Source organism: Pipistrellus kuhlii, unplaced genomic scaffold (genome assembly GCF_014108245.1).
Source record: "Pipistrellus kuhlii isolate mPipKuh1 unplaced genomic scaffold, mPipKuh1.p scaffold_m20_p_2, whole genome shotgun sequence".
NCBI lineage: Eukaryota > Metazoa > Chordata > Mammalia > Chiroptera > Vespertilionidae > Pipistrellus > Pipistrellus kuhlii.
The window spans coordinates 170,884,359-170,893,941 of NW_023425515.1; positions in this window are offsets into that span (position 1 = coordinate 170,884,359).

The following is a 9,583-nucleotide window of genomic DNA, read 5'->3' on the forward strand; positions in this document are numbered from 1 at the left end:
ATAGGCTAAACAAATCTTAGACCTGGATATCGAGTCAAAGCTGGTGTTAGGTCAGGAGCTGGAGCTAAAGCTTGAAGGAGATCAGAGCTAGCGTCAGAGTTGGAGCTGAGCCAAGAGCCTGACCTGGAGCTACGGTCATCACTGGTGTGAGTCCAGGCCAGGGCCAGGGATTGAACCGGAGCCAGAGGCCAGGACGGAGAGGATGGGAGATGGAGGCCACGGCGTTCCCACCCCACACTTCAGAGCCTCCCCAGTAGATCAGGTGCTGTGCTGGGTGCAGAGGGAGGGACACACAAGAGCTCATGCTGCTCATCAGGACAGAGAGATAGGAACACAAAGAGGGTTAATCCCAGGCACACTAGGCTCTGGCAAAGGAGCCCTCTATGGAGCGCCTGACTTCAGTGGGCGGAGACGGACGAGGGAGAATGTGGTAGGCAGAGCAGGCCGTGGAGCAAAGGTCCAGAGGTGAGAAAGCCCAGCTCCGGGCTTGTTCAGAGGAGGGTGAACCAGCAGCATATTTGGCCGGAGCAGGCCAGGGGAGCAGGTGACGGAAGGCTTCTGAGGCTGGTGATCAGAGCCCACCTGCACAGGAATTTGGATTTTATCCAAGGGCAATCGGATGTCCTTGGCAAGTGTTAAGAAGGACATGGTCAGACTTGTGTTTCATTTTATTTATTTATTTTTAAAATATATTTTTATCGATTTCAGAGAGGAAGGGAGAGTGAGAGAGGGACAGAAACATCAATGATGAGAGAGAATCACCGCTCTGCTGCCTCCTGCTGGGGACAAAGCCTGCAGCCCACAAACCTGGCGTGTGCCCCAACAGGGAATCGAAGCAGGACCTCCTAGTTCATAGGTCAACGCTCAACCACTCTCCCATACTGGCCAGGCCAGACTTATGGGTTAAAAGAGTCTCTAGCCAGCCGAAACCGGCTTGACTTAGTGGATAGAGCGTTGGCCTGCAGACTGAAAGGTCCCGGGTTCGATTCCGGTCAAGGGCATGTGCTTTGGTTGTGAGCACATCCCTGGCTGATTGATGTTTCTCTCTCACTGATGTTTCTTTTTTCTTTTTTGTAATAATATGAACAATAAAGATTTATTTTTTAAAAATTACTGTCATTCACAGTGTACTTGTACATAGAAGATACTTGATGTCTGTTTGTAAAAAAAAAAAAAAAGAATAATGGAGAGAAAGAGAAATCTTTTCTTGGTTCCTACTTTCTTTTTATTATTATTATTTTTTTATATATATATTTTATTGATTTTTTTTGCCCCCTCCCTCCCTCCCACACATACCCTCCCTCCCCAGATTTTTATGTCCATTGGTTGTACTTATATGCATGAATACAAGTCCTTCGGTTGATCTATAATCTCCCCCAGATCTTCCTCCCCTCTCCACTGTAATTTGACAGTCTGCTTGTTGCTTTACTGTTTCTATATCTATCTTTTGGTTCATCCGTTTATAATGTTCTTTATTATCCATAAATGAGTGAGGTCATGTGGTGTTTCTCTTTCATTGATTGGCTTATTTCACTCAACATGATGTTCTCCAATTCCATCCAGGTTGCTGCAAATGATGAGAATTCCTTCTTTTTTATAGCAGCATAGTATTCCATTGTGTAGATGTACCATAGTTTTTGGATCCAATCATCTATTGACGGGCACCTAGGCTGTTTCCAAATTCTGGCTATTGTAGATTGTGCTGCTATGAACATAGGGGTGCATATATCCTTTCTGATTGGTGTTTCTAGTTTCTTGGGATATATTCCTAGAAGTGGGATTACTGGGTCAAATGGGAGTTCTATTTTCAGTTTTTTGAGGAAACTCCACACTGTTCTCCACAGTGGTTGCACCAGTCTACATTCCCACCAGCAGTGCCCGAGGGTTCCTTTTTCTCCACAACCTCGCCAACACTTGTCGTTTGTTGATTTGTTGATGTTGGCCATTCTGACTGGTGTGAGATGGTACCGCATTGTTGTTTTGATTTGCATTTCTCGGACAATTAGTGACTTAGAGCATGTTTTCATGTGCCTTTTGGCCTTCCTTCTGTCTTCTTTTGAAAATATTCTATTTAGATCCATTGCCCATTTTTTAATTGGATCATTCATCTTCCTTTTATTTAGTTGTATAAACTGTCTGTAAATGTTGGAGATTAAGCCTTTATCAGTGGTAACATTTGCAAATATGTTCTCCCACACCCGTGGGCTTTCTTGTTGTTTTGTTGGTTTCTTTTGCTGTAAAAAAGCTTTTTATTTTTATGTAGTCCCATTTGTTTATTTTCTCTTTAGCTTCCATTGCCCTAGGGGCAGTATCAGTGAAGAAGTTCTTTTGGCATGTCTGAGATTTTGCTGCCTGTGGATGCTTCTAGTATTTTTATGGTTTCCCGTCTGATGTTTAAGTCCTGTATCCATTTTGAGTTTATTTTTGTGAATGGTGTAAGTTGGTGATCTAGTTTCATTCTTTTGCATGTGTCTGTCCAATTTTCCCAACACCATTTATTGAAGAGACTGTCTTGACTCCATTGTATATTCGTGCCTCCTTTGTCAAATATTAATTGAGCATAGTGATTTGGGTTGATATCTGGGTCCTCAATTCTATTCCATTGATCTATATGTCTGTTCTTGTGCCAGTACCAGGCTGTTTTGAGAACAGTCTCACTGATGTTTCTAACTCTATCCCTCTCCCTTCCTCTCTGTAAAAAACCAATAAAATATATTTTTTAAAAAGGAAAAGAGCCTCTAGCTGCTGACGTGGAGAAGGAATGGGGGTGGGAGTGGGAGAACTGGAAGGCAGGGAGACAAAGAGGAGGCTGATGTAATAGCCAGGGCAGGTCATGAGGCCCAGGCGGGGGCAGTGACTCCAGGGCAGCTCTCCCTCTGGGAGCCCGCCTGTGCCTCTCCCCACCCCCTTCCTTCTCCCTGGGCACGTCACCTTTCCCTTTCCCTCTCCTCCGCTCCAAAGGCCCCTCTTTGCCTCTGTAACTTGTTTCTGAGCCCATTTCTTCTAAGCTCACTTCCACCTCTGAGTCTTTTTAAATAAGCCTTCTCTTATAGTTTGGAAAACAAACACAGCCTTCCAGGAATAGACAGAGGGAACAGATGCAAGATCTGTAGATGGGGTAGGACTTGGTGGTCATTTTTTGATTGAGGGTGAGAGAGAGTGGAGGCTGGGAGGACGGACACCCAAGGTAGAGCCCAGGGGTCCAGGCGGCTAAGAGGCCATGGCAGCAGCGGGGCCACCTTAGGAGAAACCCTAGGAGCAGAGCCCGAGCTCCTTGTCCTCCCAACTCTGCCTGCCACCAGGTGCGTGTCCTTGGAGTGTTGCTATGCACGCTGAGCGTGTTTCCTCCTCTGTAGGATGGGGGAAGTGTTATTTTCTCCATAGGGTTCTCATTAAACTAAACGTGTGTGGCACCTAGCACATAGTAAGAGTCAATGCATGTTTCAGCCGAAACCGGTTTGGCTCACTGGATAGAGAGTTGGCTTGGGGACTGAAGGGTCCTGGGTTCGATTCCCGTCGAGGGCATGTACCTTGGTTGCGGGCATATCCCCAGTAGAGGGTGTGCAAGAGGCAGCTGATCGATGACTCTCTCTCATCGATGTTTCTAACTCGCTATCTCTCTCCCTTCCTCTCTGTACAAAATCAATAAAATATATTAAAAAAAAAAAAAAAAAAAAAAAAAAGTCAATGCATGTTTCAAAGCTCAGCCCTACCTTAGCCCAAATTTCTGGCTCCCAATGCTTGGCTGGCCTCTATCAATCACAATATATTCTGGGCATAAGGGAGGGGGCTCCCCAGCCTGACCTGCAGGTATCCTACCCTGTGGCGACCCCTGGCACCCCTGGCCACCCAACTTCCCGTCAGTGAAAAAGAATGTCCTGGGTGCCCAGCTAGCTCTCTGTCCAGCCAGCGAGGCACAGCCTGGCCCTTCCTCTGAGATCCCCTTCCCAACAGTGTCCCAGAAGCCCACCAGGTGACCTTGGGGGGCAGGCAGGAGCCTCTGAAGGGCACTGGGGTGTCCTGAACCTGCCTGGGTCTTGCCCCACTTCCCTCTTCATTTGGGTTGCAGCAGGCTCCAGTCAGAATCCCTTCCGCCCACGTGTTCCTCCGTCCACCTCCGCAGCGAGGTTTGCCTGGGCCCAGGCCTGCAGGATGAAGGCTAAAGCCATCTGAGGAGGCAGTGGGTATTGCCGTCTTTCAAACTCCTCTTCATCTCCTTTACTCTCCTTCCAGTCTCTTAATGTCCTTAATCCAAACCTTTAATCATCCTTAATCCTTTACTGTAAACAGGACCTCAAGGTCCATCCCAGGCCTCCTGTTCCTCCCACACAGCCCTGGGGTGTTTTACCCTCTCCCCAGGGCGCATCTAAGCCCAGCTCCCTCTCCTGACCACCAGACCACTGATCTCCCCATGACAGACCCAGATGCTCAGAACCCCCCAGGGCTAAAAGCAAACTCATTCTTTTCCTCTGAACCCTCAAGTCAGTGAATGGGTCTACCTCCTGCCCACTGTTCTAGGCCAAAACCAGAGAGTCAGCCCAGCCTCCTCTCTGTCCTCCATACCCCACATCCTGTCAGTTCCACCAAGTGCCTGCCATCTGCCTGCTCCTTCTCTCCACCTCCGCTCCCCTTCCTGGGCAGGACTCCCCACCTTCCACCCACTCACTAGCTTCTGGCCTCTGGCCTGAGTGGGAAAATTCAATGGCACACAGATCTCTGCTTTGATTCAGGGGATTCCAGTGGCACAGGCTGTCCCATTCTGTCATATTTGAGAAATCTTTTACTGGTTGTCCCAAAAGGCAGCATTTTAAAATCAAGCAATCGATAATTACAACGTCTGCCTTTCGAAATTAACTTGCCCTGCAAACCCTTGCAACAGTGGAATTGCTCAAGAGTTTTTTTCTGGTATAATTAACACCACTTTGCAAAAGGCATACAAAAATGTACTGTAAAAATAAAAATAAAAATAAAAATAAAAAAAGAGGGACTGCCTGTAGCAAAATACCCAATAGCAGCTTAGGAAACACAAGCTTCCTAGGCCTTGGATCTTTTTAGACAAAAATCTGAGTTTTAGATAAAATGTCACAATTTTTTAATATTGGCAATTAGATTTTTAAAATCTTCAAATCTGAGAGCATATGAGATGTTGCTCCCCTGTATATTTGTCAGTTTGAGGCTAAAAAACACAACAACAAAACTTTTAAAAACCATTTAAATCCACTGTTCAGACCTTCAGTATATAACGTTGGGCCCTCTAGTGCATCTTCACCACCACTCTTAAGATGGTCTTTTGCAATAATAAAAACTATTTTTTAAAAATCCTAGCCCTGGCGGGGAGCTCAGTTGGTTAGAGTGTCATCTTGATTAGCCAAGGTAGGGGGTTGGACCTGGTCAGTGTACATACAAGAAGCAACCAAAGAATGCATGATAAGTGGAATGCCCAGCCAGTTAGGCTCAGTGGAGAGCGTCTGTCTACCGAAGGGTCCCTGTTTTGAGTCAGTCTATCCTCCATTGCAGACTCCTTCCCAGCCGGATATTTCTTTCTTTCTTTTTTTATTTTTTAAAAATAATATTCTTTTTAAAAATATATTTCATTGGTTTTGTTTGTTTGTTTGTTTTTTACAGAGGAAGGGAGAGGGATAGAGAGCTAGAAACATTGATCAGCTGCCTCTTGCTCACCCCCTACTGTGGATATGCCTGCAACCAAGGTACATGCCATTGACCGGAATCGAACCTGGGACCTTTACAGTCCGCAGGCCAACCCTCTATCCACTGAGCCAAACCAGTGAGGGTTCACATTGGTATTTCTTTCTGTCTTTCCCTCTCTTTGCTACTCTCCAAAATCAATGGAAAAATATCCTCAGGTGAGGATTTAAATAAATAAATAAGTGGAACAACAATTCGATGTTTCTCTCTCTCAAAAAAAAAAATCAATAAATTAAAACAAATTAACTTGGTAAATCGCAAAGCATTTTTTTAATTTTTTTTTTTTTAATCCTACACTTAATGAATGCTTAGTAGTTGCAGGCATGACATGGTACCAAGCGCTTCACGTAGAATTCATTGAGTTCCGTCACCATATCCTCCGCGCATTCAATCCAGCTGTCTGTCCGCTGACGCCGGAGGAGTTAAGTAATTTGCCCAAATGACACAGCGGGTGGAGCGGAGGAGCCAGGATTCCATCCATCCATCCCAGCCATCGGGCCGCAGAGCCGCGAGCTGTGAGGGGCCTGGGAACCACGGGCAGTTTCGCTCACCAGCTCCGGCCGGAGCTGAGTCACTGATGGGTGCATGAATGGGTGAATGCAGAAACAAATGGGGAACGTGCAGATGGTCTCCTTTGTCCGGTTCCCACCTGCCTGCAGACCGAGGCCCTGCCCCGGCCGCGCGGGCCAAGCTCCCCGCCCAGGGCCCCCCCCCCCCCCCCCCCCCCCCCCAGGCCTCCGCGGGGCGCAGGCTGCACAATGCAGGTGCGGCCGCTCCCTCCCTTCCGCCGCTTTGAAGCTCCGGGACGGCCCGGCCGCCGCTTCCTGCGCTCAGCCCGGGGCCTGGACGTCCGGCCCTCCGGCCCACAGCCCCACCCAGCCCGGAGCTGGGGAGGGGGTTACTAAGGAGGCGCCTCTTGTCCGGCACCCAGCGTCCTCTGAATCCTGGCTAGAGGTTCCCCGTCCCAATTCCACTGCCTAGTTGTACTTGGGATACTTGTGCCAGCGGTGCCACCACCGGTTTGTCCCCTCCTGGTCCCTCCCGTCCTGCCCCCCCCCCGCCCCCGCCCACACGAAGTGTCAGGGAGGTCAGGCACTTAGAGCCAATTTGAACTTAGTTCCCACCCTTCGGCTCCGAAAGGAGGATCATAGCTTCCACATCCGGGAACACCTTCCAGGTGATGGAATAATCTTATTTAATCTCCAGAGCAGCCATGCCTGAGGAGTCTTCTTATCCCTATTTGACAAGAGACTAAAGACCAAACGGGCTTCCGTGCCCTTCCCAAGTCATGCATGCAGGGCTGGCAGAGGCCAGGTCTGCCTGAGTCCTGAGTCTTGCCTGTTCCTGCAGAGGGTTCTGTGTAGGCACTTCAACATATTGGCCCATGGACATGGGCCAGGCCTGGGGTTACACACCCAGGTGGGCATGTCCTACCCCTCAGGAAGCACCCTTTCTGACGGGGGAACACTTTCTAATGCTGCATGATCTAGGAATTTGCTTCATTGCTAGGCAGACAGGAAAGCATGCCAGAGCACAGAGATTTCAGGTGTGTTTGGGGAGGGGGGTGGGAGCAGATTGCACAAAGCCTGAGACTGGGTGAGAACCTCCGTGTCAAGCTCCTGCAAAAACAGAACAATACTCCCCTCACTCCCCCCTACCCCCCCCCTTCTGCCTTTTGAATTGGATGCTCCATCCATGGGGACATCCATGTCATCAGCCTCTGGAAAAGCGTATGTTCTCTCACAAGGCCTAATGTGGAAAGGCCTAGGCAGTGATGTCTTAGTAAGACCTAGCATCTAGCACACAGAATGGGGAGAAATCCATTTGTGGACTTCCATGGAATAAACATTTCACCATGGTCAATGTCAAGCTACCAAAGTTGGAATTGGACAGTAGCACACCATTATATAGTACTTCCACCATAACAGGTGCAATAGATAGTAGTAAGATCGAGTAAAATAAAAAGTAAGGACTAAGTTTAGCGTCTTTACTATCTAGGAATTTGCTTCATTGCTAGGCAGTTTTTATATAATTTAAGTGTGCATTTACATAACTTAATTTTAATATATATATTTTTAATATTATTATTTTTTAATATATTTTTTATTGATTTTCCACAGAGAGGAAGGGAGAGGGATAGAGAGCTAGAAACATTGATGAGAATCATCAATCAGCTGCCTCTTGCACACCCCCTACTGGGGATGTGCCCGCAACCAATGTACATGCCCTTGACTGGAATCCAATCCAGGACCCTTCAGTCCGCAGATCGATGCTCTGCCAAACCAGTTTCGGCTTAATATATATTTTTAATCCTTACCCAAAGATATTTTTCCATTGGCTTTTGGAGAGAGTGGCAGAGAGAGGGAAAGAGAAATATTGACGTGAAACACATGGATTGGTTGCCTCCTGCATGCCCCCTGACCAGGGCCTGGGATCCTGACCGGAATTGAACCCGGAGCCCTTCAAACCATAGGCTGACACTATCCACTAAGTCAAACCAGCTAGGGCTATAATTTAATGTTTAATGACTGGTTTTAACCAGCAGCCCCCACAATTCCTGAAAACGCAACCAGCTGTCACTGAACTAGCACAAGAGAACCAGGCAGAGCATATGCTCCTGCTTCCTCTGGCCTCAAAGAGCCTGTGCGATTCGCCATCTCACTAGCCTGGGTTTCCCTCTAGTGGACAGAAGAATCATTCCAGGTGATTCTCTTGCTCTACCTGTGCCGAGTTCAGAACCCAAAGCAGGGTCTGGATGAGGCTTATCACCCACCTTGAGGAAAGGTTTTTGAGGGGGTCCGTATGGTTTCACAGTTGTCCTCAGGCACTAAGCATTCCCCCCTCTCTGAGGGGCAGGGCCTGGAAAGCCCCCTTAGCTTCAGCCATTATCACAGCCTCCAGCTTCTCAAAATCCCATCTCATTCCACAGGTGACAGGTCAGGCTGTCATCAGCCCTTCAAGGATGGGAGCCCCCTCCCATTAGACCTGTCTCTAAGAAGGCAAACTGAGGGGTCCCGTTTGTGTTAGGGATTAAGTGTTACTTTATCTCATAGCCCGCTGGGGAAACACGGATGAGGGTTGGACACATTTAAGAAAATGGAGTCAATTCGATGCAGAGTTGGGACTCAGGGACTCACTCTCCTGCATTATGCGTGGATTCTCTTCTTCAGAAGTGATGTTTTCTTTTCTTTTTTTAAATATTATATTCTTCATTTAAAAATATACTTTTTTATTGATTTCAGAGAGGATGGGAGAGGAAGAGAGAGAGAAACATGAATGAGAGAGAATCATTGATTGGCTGCCTCCTGCACACCCCACACTGGGGATTGAGCTCACAACCCAGGCATGTGCCCTGACCAAAATTGAACTGCGACCTCCTGATTCATAGGTCAATGCTCAACCACTGAGCCACACCGGCCAGTCCAGAAGTGATCTTTTTAAAGCGCAGATATATCCGTGTCACTTCTCCACTCAGAAACCTATAATCCTGCATGGCTTTCAGCATCCGTCCTTAGTCAGATATTCAAGGCTTTGGTTGAGGCTCCACCCATACGGTTTACCTTTAATCTCCAAAGAAAGAAAGAGAAGAAAACAGGGTTTTTTAAATTCTTTTCTAGGATGGGCTCTGTGATAAACACTTTGCAAACAGCATCATCTTATTTCATTCTCCAACGATGCCGCTCGGGACAACCACTTTACAGATGAGAAAACTGAGTCAGCACAAGCTGGCTCAGGGTAACACAGTCTGCAAACAGGTGTTATTTTTACTTACTTATTTGCCAACAGATACTGGTAAGTTTTATATTCAGCCTACTTCTCTTTGTTCTTGAAAACTGCTCCCTCTCTAAGACTGGCCCTCACCCCAGGTTGGCTGCAG